This window comes from Zosterops lateralis (assembly GCF_965231275.1).
Source record: "Zosterops lateralis genome assembly, chromosome: 1".
Taxonomy (NCBI): domain Eukaryota; kingdom Metazoa; phylum Chordata; class Aves; order Passeriformes; family Zosteropidae; genus Zosterops; species Zosterops lateralis.
This window is the reverse complement of record NC_139762.1, coordinates 146311996-146325061: the sequence shown is the minus strand read 5'-3', so window position 1 is coordinate 146325061 and position 13066 is coordinate 146311996.

Genomic DNA, 13066 nt, shown 5'->3' with positions numbered 1-13066 from the left:
GGGAGAAGTCTTTTGCCTGAGGGACTTCCTATAAAGACTGGAGAATGACAGGCACATCCTGAGAGTGAGCCATACCACAGGACTGCACAAACTAATGTAAGAAAAACACTCAAATTCTATCCAGACCACCAAAGACCTGAGAGACTACAGCCAAACCAAGTGTGACCCTATTCCATTTCAGGCAACCTGCACAAGGGGTTAGCATAATGTGTGATGAATCCCAGCTAAACTCCACTAAACTGGATTTTCACATATAATGTACAGCACTAAATATATTGTCATACCTTGATGTAAGATAAACAATACCTAAGTATAAGACAAGTTCATAATTGCTTGAAATGGTAGCTCTTAGAGACTTTTTTTTATAGCAGAGGAAACCAGATGTTGACTTTATGGAGGTGATAAACTGTTTAAAAAACCATAGTACAACAGGATTTCAGCTGTTCAAACAGACTCTGTTAAGTCATCTTCTATGTCCAAGGGGAGAATCTGCCCATGCTTCCACTTATTTTTTAACTGGCAACTTAAAAGTATCAGTCAGCATGAAGTATTGGATCCAAGTGGTCACCTGCTATGTTTATTAATTTCAGTACAGAGCCATTCAGCTTTGGTTTTTGACATTCAGGTCTGTGCACCATATTCCCTGGTATTTCTGCTCATAGTAGTGTGGTGCATGAAGATATGCACAGGGCTTGTGTGTCAGACCGAAGTTCCTGAATGTTTCTGTTCCAAAGCATCAAAGTCAAGAGTCCAAACAAGTATCAAACTAGCACCATTCAAACTTCACCTGTAAAGTCAAGTTGCTATGGTTTAGCATTCTTGTCCACCCCACACACTCTGATCAGCTGTAACACCACTCTCAGGGTAAGAAGACTCAGCTGAATGCAAAAATACCTTTTTTTCACCAGTCTTCCCAAGTCAAGCCCTACGCTGAAGTGCAGCTTCTTGGTTATTTCTGCACTCACTGCTTTAACTGCTATTACCTCAGTCCTGTTAGATCATAAAAGTAAAATCAATGCTGCTGCTAACCTAGACTGCACTCCAGTGTGCAAAGACTCAAGGCCAGTTTAGTCCAATCCTGCAGCTTAATTCAGCAAACTTCATTAGTTAAAACCAGATACCCACCTCCTCCTTCCCAAACTGTCCATACAGTCATGCAGGAGATACCTAATGCCATATACCTGTTCATTCATTTTCTTTCATTACTAAGAAGACAACAGCATTCCACTGATATCTGAGGAAAACATAAGCAAATAATACATAAGGATAAATTATGAATATGAAGTCGTGCAATTCATGCAAGTGAATAGGATTAATAGCTACTTTTATCCCTCCTCACACATGGTGGAGATTTCTGTGCTTCTAAATAATGTTACTATAATTACTATTAATATTACTATAATTAGGTTTCATATAAATTGACTTTGGGGCTCTCCCTGGGTCATTGTGGACATTTTCCCATCACCACTGATTTGCAAGTACTTTCCTACAGTCTGATTATTTTTTTCTCTGCTAAGGTAAACTTACTTTACTTTGAAAGTACAGTAAAACCAAATCTATAACAGCAAGTGGTGTTTTAACTGCTGGAAGCTCAGGATATTATATGCAGAAAGTTTACTGGAAAGCTCAGGGATTTGTACATATTAGTTACAACATGTCTAGGAATATTTAGATTTTGAATCAGAACTCAGGTGGGGCTTTGTGACATCAATTTTATCTCCAAAGGAATATTATCACAATAAAAGGCAAATTATATTGGTTTGTTCCTAAATAAGAAAAACTTAATTTTCCTCAAAAATAATGTGCTGGTTTGGTGAACTTCTCTGCTGTGCTGGAAGAAGGTTCATGCAAAACCTTATTCTGGGTATACACAGAGACCTCAGAATAGGATGTGAGGGGGTGTGTACACATATATGGTCTCCTTCTCAAAACATTACAGTGATAACGGCAAGAAAAAAACTGGGATTGTTGTGCCCCAGTTAGCTTGTTAAATGTTCACACTAATAGATACAGTTACTAACTGGAAAAACAGCTCTTGATGTTGAGACTATAATATATTGGTTGGAGATAAGTAGGAGTTTCTAGACTGAAACTAGAACACACATAGGTAAGTAGGCAGGTGATTTCAAGCAAAGTCTTGAAATTTGTCTCTTTTTTTGCAATAGAGGGAGTCACGAGATAGAAAAAATAGTCATTTATCACATGTTAAGCAATTCCAAGATGTGTTTAGCAGCTTTAGTTTTCTAATGACTCGAAGCAGGAATTTGGAGTCTGGCATAATATAAGCATGATCCTACTGATCTGTGTTTGGCTTTCTCTGTGAAATGCTGCCTACAGCAGAGCAAGCTGATAGCCTGAATTGGAAAGGAAATGAGGATTATTTAATTAAGTTCACTGCCAATCCTTCTCTAATAAGTTTTGAAGCAGATGGCCATTTGAAAAAAAAAGAAAGGTAAATGGGACTGAAGGCCCTGCAGTCAGAAGTTCCTGGAAGATTTTGGAAAAGCAGTAAATGCAAGAAGAAGGAAAGATTAAATATTGTATAGCCAGTGGAGAAGACAAGTGAGCTCAAGTTACCTGCTGTGCTTGGCAGCCCCTCAGAAGCAATATTTAGATTTTAAATTACTGCATGCGTCTTTTTTTGATATAACTATCATGGGGGGCACGAAAGCTCTTCCAGCAAATGAAAATTGATACTAAAATACCTACAGTATGATCCATGGAATTAGTATCCCAGCACATCCAAGGAACCAGTATCCTGGCAGCATAGAATCAGCCACAAGAGATGTTTCCTCTTGCTCTGCCCAAGGGAGAAAACTGAGGACAAACTGGGCAAAAAAAAAGGCTTTTAGGAAACGAGGGAGGAATATTTTGAGAAAAGGGGAAGTGCTAGGGACTGTGAGAGAGGATAGTGCTCTCCCAGGTGAGGGTAGAGGAAATATGTAGTAACAGAGACACAAATTGATAGGAAATTAGGTTTAAGTATTTCTGCATGTGCATTTTTAATGTGGATTCTTGATTATTAAATATAATCATCATAGTACTATACATAAGCATCTTCACTGACCTGAGCTTCTGCAAATATACATATACATCTATATACAACTGATCTATACATGTTCATATTTAGATCTGATTAAACACACTTTATCTCAACATCAGGCACATAAAGTTATTTCTAGTAGTAACAGGAAGGGCACACAAGAGGTAGAAATTGAAAATTCTTTTTTTCTACTAACTGTAAGATGAAATTTGGGGTTGCAGTATTTGGATTTGAAATTATTGCTTGTAGGTTTTTTCATATAACTATTGCAGTGAGCATGAAAGCTCCTCCATCAAATTACAACTGATTCTAAAATACCTACAGGATCACCAGAGCCAGGAATTCCTTCATGTTTTTCCATCACCTCAAAAAGAAAGCAAGCTTGAAAAATGTTTTGCAATGTAACAGATGAGTTTGCAGACCTATAAGAAAGGGAGACCAGTACTGCCAATTTATTTTACTGCATTTTTATTGCTGTACATCATATTTTACTTTCTCCTATTGCTTTCATGTTGCTGCTATTTCTACTAGACAATGTATATTCTATATTAACATTTGTTTTCTGTATTATAATTTGCTATCATACTATCACAGAATAAAACACTGACTAGTAATAGTTGTCAATAAAAGATGCTGGAAGCCCTGAAGTAAAGAATTGTGGGGCAGACAGTTTGGAGACCAACCTGCCTACAGGAGAAAATGTTCCTTTGTTTTCCTAACACAGGAGTAGTGGTTTTATATAATGATATAGAGGGTTTATAATACTGCAGAAAAAAATCTGTCTAAATGTGTGGATATTATAAACATAAATAACAATTTTTTTACCTACCTTACTCAGCCCTTGACCTAAGTCTGATCATGAGTGCCCTGGGTCAGTCCTTGCATTAAATGGTTCATGTTTCCTTTAATTAATTTTATAAATATTGCCTTCTAATTGTATGGAAGGTTCCACTGCAAGCTTTTGCTAGTGGCTAAATTTGGCAGCCTATTACAGACTAGAGGCAGGCTACATTCTCATCTCCTTCTCAGTCTTGTCCCTTTATTGATCTTATTTAACACTAGAAGGTCAAGTTTACAAACTTAGTCTAGGAAAACCTGAGGTAGATAAATTCTACCAGACACTTCAAATCCCAAAGATATAAATAAAACTTTTTCCATTGATCTCTTGGGATAGTAGCTGGAGATATAAAAAAACCTTTCTGTTTCCTGCCACCCTGGGTCTGCACTTGGCTAATGGTGTATATTTACTTCCTGTACCACTTGTCTTGCAGTACTCCTTGCTTAACCACCACTCAGACCCAAACTCTCTGTCTTTTGATCACAGTTTGATTGCTTTGCTCCTTTGCTGACTAGATTCTCACAGCTTACAGGGAGCTGTGATTGAGAAAGCAGTTCAGAACTAGGCCTATCAGAGTATAATTTAGGAACAAATATAAAAATCTCCATCATAGTGTGAGTATAGAAAAAGTTACAATTCAGAAAAATTACTAATTTTTTTTTTGTACTGAAATGATACCAAAACAGCTTACACACTTGTCAGCTATCTGTATTTGAAATTTGACTGCTCTTCCTGAATTGTCTGTAAAGATTTAAGAAATAAAATTACAGGCTTTAGGATTGTCAAATAGGAAACCATCTGCCAATCCTGTTATATTACCTCCTTTACAAAGTAACCAATTTTGGCATGAAAAACAGTTCCAGAGTTCTTCTGACTCTTAAATTTCCTATCCTAGAATGGCAGTTTTCTCACCTTTGGAAATTTTAATTTCTAGCCTCAATTTTTTTGTGAAAAGATTTTCCATGTTTGTCCTTGAGTCATTGCTGCTAGTTGGTTGAAGTGAATTTTCACCTTCACCGGCATTTACCTCTCTTGCCAAAACCAAACTACATTATATCCCTCTCTGGTTTCGTTTCATAAACAGCAGATGCCAGAGGTTCATAATCAGTGGCATATGCTGTTGTTGAAGGCCTATCACTGATAGTGTTCCCCAAAGTTCAATACTGGGCTCAGTATTGTTTAACTTACTGATGACTTGGATGAAGAGTGCCCCTGTGATGGACCAGACTTTGATTGGATGGGCTGGCTCAGCCTGTGACCTATTGTTCCCCAAAGTGGGTTTGTGCCAGCTGAGGGAAAATGCTGATAAGAAGCAGATCCTGCAAGGTGGGGTAATGCTTGTAATATTCCAATCTCTTCCCTCCCAATAAAGTATAATTGCATCTGACAGTGTAAAACTCCTCCAAGAGAGGTATTGGATCATTCCCACATATATGAGGAATATATACATGGGAGGAGTGGCCCATTCCCCAGAGGGTATGAATCTATTGAATAAATCTAGAGATTAGCAGTTCATGATGATCCTAACATAGAGATAGTAGCTTCTTAGGACAAAAAAGAGTGAGTAAAGGCTGACAGCTCATAGAGGTGAGATGTGGGATAGGATTGAAAAACGCATTGTTTAGATGCTCTAAATATAGAGAAAGGCATGGGTAAAAATCAGCTTTAGCTCAACCTAAGCAGAGACCAGGAGACAAGATGAGGCCTCAATAGCCAATGTCATTGTCCTACAACAGGACACCTGTATTCAAGCATCCTGATGCCTGCCTGCCAGACAGACTACCTGAGTATATGTGCCCTGGTGCTTGTCTGTGGAAGTCTGAGAGAGCATGTGTAAAATCCCCAATGTCTTAAAGTAAATCATCTTCCAATCCTGTTTTCCTGCAACTGCTCCTTCTTGTTCTTTCACTACCCTGTCTCTTCTAAAGCCCCTTTCAACATTGTAAGACTGCTCTTGGAGTCAACTGGAATCTGCTATTCCCTTGGCTGAAGTCCACTTTGCTCTGCCTATCCTCATATGCCACATACTCCGTCTCCCTTACCGAAGGGTTCAAGAAGTCCTCTGCAGTATGCTGACAACTCCCTGGTACAGTCCCGGGCCCAGCCTTTATAAAGTGCTTGGGATGTGACCTCACAGCAGAGGGAAATGTGACCTTAAGCAGAGGGAAAATGGACCAGGTAAATGAAGGTTGAATGAGTAGAGGACAAATGAAAAGAGGATCTCCATTTCCTGAGCATCTCTGCCTTGATTACCATCGCTGATCTGTTCCAGGTGACATTATTTGTACACAGAAGTGTGACAACCAGAGGAAACTTCTCTGGTTCATCAGTCGACAAATGTACATCAAACTACATCTTGGTCACTCTTCAAGACTGCCATAACAGCCACTATGTCCATGGCTTCCTTATGACCTTGGTATATGAAAATCTGTAACATCTTCCACTTCCATGCTTCCAGGCACCTTCAGCTTACTCGATATGTAATTCACTTATAACATTTATTGATCATCTATTAATTTTACATGAAGTATTTATAAATGCACCCTTCATATAAAGTATGATTCATTCATCTACAAAAATTTGTTTGTGGGTTATCTTATACAAAACAGATCTTTATTATTAACAGAATGAAATTACAACATCCTGTAAAAATCATTCATGATTATGAAGATAGAGAAACTACACTGACATGTTTAATAGTACTAAAAATTAAGTAGTATGGCTATTATACTATATATATGTTTTATGGCTGAACAGCTTTTGGCTTCATTCTTCATTTAATAGCTATTTTCATCCACTACATTGCAGTAACTTCCATCACAACTCTCTATAAATCACGTCACCCACTTAAATGTTGTAATTTATTGTCCTACTTGATCAAAGAAACCAATATAACCATTCCTATACATAACAGTAAAATACCCAGAAGAAAATTTCAACAGATAGCCCCAGACAATTTGTACTGAAAAATATTTAAATTACAACTTTGAAGTGTAAAGCAACTGCAAATAGGAATTGTGAAATGTAAGAACACACAAAGAAAAAGCGCATAGCTAAAAAAAAAAAGGATAAATTCAGTGAGGGAACTGCTTTTTCACTCCTAAAAGATTTGAAGGCCTGATATTCGTTTGATATGAAATACTGTATTTCTACTAACTTCCAGTACTTGATTTAATGGCAGGCTGATTTATGCCACTGGACAACCTTGCTCAACATCCATTAATGTTACATAGGTTGACTCAGAATCTTTATTCTACAATTTTTCTCAAGACTTCAGCCTTGCCTACAAGGTTACCTTGCAGTACGAATATTCATTTTATTCATGTCACACTAATGGGGATGTTTCATTCACGTTCAATGTGATCATTTTTACTTCACCATGATGCCTCTGCATACAGGAAATGGAATTTATTTTGAATTACATTATCAACTTGGGGAAGAGGATTGCCTGTCTCTTCACTCCCCTTTCAAACATTACTTTTTGCAGGACAGCTTCTGTGAAGACTCGAAGGACACTTAACAAGGCAAGTTGGAAGTCAGTGTAATTCTGAGTATGAAATCAGGATTTGTTTCCAGACATCACTTACAATTGCATCAAAGTATAACCCTGATATAATTTTTCATACTCTTTTAAAAGAGTTTTCTGTGCTGCAACAATGTCTGAGACCAGGATACAACCTGTACATTCTGCCTTCAATATGTCGCCAGGGCATGACCACACCTTTGGGAGGCAGACACAGCTGCTGATGGTGGTTTCCAAAACAGCATTTATGTATTAACCTTGGGATTAACTCAGTTGGATAGAGCATGGTGCTAATAATACCAAGGTTGTGGATTTAATCCCTGCATGGGTCTAACTTTCCAGCTCAGAATATTGTGTATATATTCTGTAACACCTGTATTGTCCCTGTAGTGTCAGAGACGGACAACAGGAGCAGATTCATTCTGTGCAAAAGACGCTTCCAGACTTGTGAAGCACTGACAGGTACATTCAGTACAGGAGCTGCAAAGTACCCAGAAGGGAGATCACTCCATGGTTATTGCCTGCACTGTGGTTATCACTTTGAGCAAATGCTGGAATGCAGAAAAGCATAATTTGGAAAGCTGACAAGTATAACTTGCCAACGAACAGATTTGTCTTTGACAAATTTAACTCAAAAGACATGCCCACCAACAGAGCACAAGTACTATAAGTACTACAAGTGCTACAAGTACAGTATATTAGTAAAACAGTAGTTTTGATCTAAACAAAGCTTTCATGTCAACACACAAAAAATAATTATATTAATTGACATCACAGGAGACTGAGAAGTCAGATGAAAGGGAGGTCAATTCAAATTGCCTGACAACAACTGGACCAACAATATATACTTTACTCTCTCATGAATTCTGAAATTTTCTGATCCACCTAATTGCTCTAATTGCTCAGAACCACAGTTAAAGAAGCTTTCATGATTACTTAATGAATTTAATTATTTACTCTTTTTTTAAAAAAGTTCTCTATTTAGTGAAATATACGGTGGATTACAATTGCTAAGAAATTACAAAACTCCTTGTGCATTCTATTTTGGGAATGTTTTCAGACATTACCAATAACATAAAATTTTTATATACATCAGCAGTACATGCCTTTCTGGTTCTATGGATCAGGTAAAACCATCCTAACTGCATTTCAGTATCAAACTGCTCCCAGAGCAAATACTACATGAGCACCACTGTGCTGATGGAGATCTAAGGTATACTTTCATTTCTGCAAGATTTACATCACTGTAAGACTGCTCTCAATTAACTGCTGTAGAGCATCAGCAGTCAAGGTTATTTAAAAAGTTGGCATATTTGACTGAAAAAATATTTAAAAATCAATGTGTCTTCTGTATTTCTGATGCTTGCCTTCAGTCTCTCCCTTCCCTACAGAGCTGTCCCTGTGCTCTCTTCCCTGGACCATTTGCTACCCGCCAGTTTCCTCATCAGTTTCACCATTTGATCAACTCTAGAAGTTAAAAATGACCACAAACTGTGGCTAGCAGGTTGTGAGGAGAAAGCTAGGAATGCATGAGAAGAGTGCAACAAAAGACAGGAGAGAAGACTGCAATTAAGCAGCAAGTAGCAACCTTTATGCCCAAGGAAGCATTACAAGTGTTTACTGGTTAAATCTGAAACCTATTAAGCTCCAAAAAGAAAAACTGCACCTGATCAGCTGCAATTACAAAAAAAAAAAAAAAAAAAAAAAAAAAAAAAAAAAAAAAAAAAAAAAAAAGCCTTTCCAGATAATTCGTATTAGGAGTGATTAAACACATATTTCAGTTTCCTGGAAACAAAATGTGCTAGGAAGAAAGAGGAAGGATGTTTCCAAAGTTTTCTTCTTGAATAGCCATAAACTTAATAATGTTATTAAGTTTATGGCTAATAAACTTAATATTTTAAAATTATTAAGCAGAAGTGAGCTGATACATCAAGGAATCAAAAAGGCCAGTAGGCCAGTACAAGAATGCTGAGTCTATAGATAGTTTGAAATTCTTATACGATTTCTCCTCAGCTGGGAAAAAAAAATATTTTAAGAAACAAAATCACAGAAACATTTAGAACTCCAATAGAAACAACTTTACTTGTACTGATTATGTGATGCATGATTTACTGTGTCAGATCCTAACAACATTCCATCTATCCAGGATTAGCAAATACTGAGAGCTGAATTTCTAGTGCAGCTTCTGAAATCCAAACTTTCTTTGCCTCATTTATATCTCTTTGTGTTCCTCTGTCATGGTCTAATCAGAACTGGCCAAAAAGTACCCCACAATGATTCATTCCCCATCTCAGTGGGAAGAAAAACTGGAAAAAAGTAAAACTTATGGTTTGAGAGAAGAATAGTGTATTAATGGAAAAAAATACATATTATTTTAATATTATTATTATTAATAATAATAAAAATAAATGTAACGAAAGAGAGAGAAAGAATAATAAAACCCATGAAAAACAAGTGATGCACAGTACAGTAGCTCACCATCCACTGATGGTGCTCCCAGCCCATTGCTGTGATCATTGGCTCCTGGGCAATTCTCCTGCCTTACATACTGGGCATGATGTCCTATGGTACAGAACATGCCAGTCAGCCACACTGGCCATGCTCCCTCCAAGCTTTTTGTGCAACTCCTCACTGGCAGAGCATGGGAAACTGAAAATCCTTGATTTAAAGTATGCACTGCTTAGCAACAACCAAAACACCAGTGTGTTATCAACATTTTTCTCACAATAAATTCAAAACACTGCACTGTACCAGCTGCTGGAAAAAAGTTAACTCTATCCCAGTCAAAACCAGGACATCCTCCAATTAAATACACTGGTAGGAAACACCTTTGACTTGCCATGAAAAGAATTCCCAGCAAGTATAAACCCTTTTTACTTGGTCTTTTTGGTAAAAGGATGTATTGTAAAATAAAGGCCAAGTGGCAAGAAATCAGTGTTTTCAGTTATTTTTCATGTACTTCCCATGGGATCTGTGGCAGGTGGCCTGCACTGAAATCAAGAGTCTAAACAACCAGCTAGAGTGCAAATATTTGTATTCTAATGTTCAAACCAGAGTACCATGGTGATTTTGTGGTATTTCTGAATGCCACCTTCAGAAACCATTTCACCTAAGGGCAGTCATGGCTCACAGTTGAAAACTTCTGTCTGTATGCACTTGCATACCAGGTCCCTTTCCAGGACCTCCTGCTCTTCTGTACAGCTGCAGCAAAGCTGACTTACTGTAAAAAGAGGCTGAAATTGGTCCTCAGAGAAGGTTCCAACATATTGGACAAACTTTGGATTATCTGCCTTAAAACATTGAAGTTTTTAGAGTACACAGGTTCTAATCAAATCACAAGTTACGGTATTTTTCTTTCTATTTCACATAGTAGAAGTGTGACTGTGACTATCCTGGATTTCCTGTTTGATGACTCAAAAAAGCAATTTATTGTTGCCAATACTTGGAAGTGATTGGGCAAAGCAGCTTAGATTGGAAGGAACTGGAGGATGGGTGTGTGACTCAAGAGCAGATTTGGATCTCAAATTTCAAGGGACAATGTTTGTCAGGAAAAAATGATTACTTCAATTAATCAAAAGTAATTAAAACATGTTGCCCTTCCTCGTAAGAGAAAGTTATTTATATATGAACTAAGTTGTTCTGCACTTGCAAATTATGACTTCATTGCCTGACAGATACACTTGACCAAAGCTGAAAACAAAAATAGGCTTCTTGCCTCAGTTTATTCCTAAATGTCACTGCATAATGTGATCTGCTGTATGCTCACAAGAGTGTACATCATAGTAACAAACTTGCTTTTTTAAGTACCATCTGGAATGCATGTGTCTGAGCAGAGCTGGAGGAGAAATGCAGCAAAGTATGGAGAGCTGCATACAAATCAGTGCTTGTGGCACTCTCGAGAAAAAGAAAATGGGGACAGGAAGATCAGTTACATTGTCTGTCTCAGGCCAGGGCATTCAGGGCATTTTCCAAACTGGGTTAAAAAAAACCCAAAACTGCAAAAAAAACCTTAGGAATGGAGAAATTTTATTTTTTTTTTTTTTAAGAATTGACTTTCATGAGAACCTAAGTGCAAAAGGTTGAAAAATATTTGACTTAATCACAAACATTTGAAAGGGCCATGCAATAATTTAATGTATTATTAATAATGAAGAAAACTTATTTATGGTGTTTTAAAATTGATAGGTCAGTGGATGGAACTCAATGGACATGAATTCCAACACACACTGTATTATTTACTGTACTGTAATTACTTAAATCCTTAGCAGGATCTCTGAAAATTATGGTGACGTTTAAATACCAATTTGTTAATGAAGTGCATTTATCTCCACAGCACAAATGAAACGTTTTTTTTTATCAGGCAATTAACCTTAATTTTAGACCATGCAAATGAATTGTCTTGATTTTTAATTTTGATGGAAGGAAGCATTGTTTTGAGATGATACAGAAAAATATCAAACTGAATAGATGTTGGGAAAAAAATAATATTAAATTAGACTGGCATAATTTTAAAATACATTCAAGAATAAATTAGAGGACAAGATTACTGACTGATCTTCACAGTAGTCACATACTGCCATGAGAAACAGATGTGATAACAATTCAAATCCTTTAGATTTAAACTGAGCCAAATTTAGACTATAAACTCTCTGGGATTTGCATGTATTTGCTTCTTTGAAGGATGTACATTTAAAGCCCTATAATAACAAAGAATGAAAAAACTGGAAACTAAACTTCGGAAAAACTGAAAACTGACTACAGAGAGTCATCTGGAAAAGACTGGACCTATATATAAGCTTAATGCTTTTAACTGCATGGTTGGTATTACCAAAAATTTAACTAGAACTTTCTAGTTTTGTTCTCAAAAAGAATGTCTTTTATAGAAAGAATTGTTTCCGCAAATAGTAGAGAGCATGAGAAAAACAATAAACACATCTTTATTATTTTATTTTTTAAAAATGTGCAACTATTAAGGAATTGGTAGTCACAACTAAAGAAAAAATAATAATAATTCCTTCCCATAGTTAATTTCTGCTCAGTTAATGCCAATAGGGCTTCTAAAAAGGTAAGTGGCACACACTGGTCTAGAAAGGCAATTCTGACCAATCCTCAGTGTCTGCTGAGCCAGAGAAAGGAGGATTTCATACTAAAATGGACACAACTGAGGTAAGCAATGAATAGGGCAAGAGCTGGAGCCTGGCTGTGCTGTGGACATTTCAGCAGAACATGGCTCAGGGCGTGCAGCACTGAGGTTTCTGACTCGCACCGTGCCTGTGTGGATTTTTTCCTCTACTGGGGAGTGGCCACTTCCTACAGCAGCAAATGATGGGGCTTTGCTGGTCCCCACTTCTGGTGGACTTTGATGCAATCCAGTGTATCAGCACTGCTGAACCAATGCAAGTGTCTTATCAGCAAGCCAATGGTCGATGGCCTGGACACTCCCCAGGTCAAAGCCCAGAGCTCTGATTCCGTATGGAGATACAGGAGAGTGGAGACTCAGCAAATGTTTTCTTGCAGATGAAAACCCTTGAAATATCACTACACCTGGCAGGAATCCATGTGGGACGCAGAGAATCAATGTTTATTCTGAATAAAGGTTCTAGTGAGACATTATGAACAAAAATGAATGCAGCAATCTTCAAAATTGAATTTAAGGGAAGAG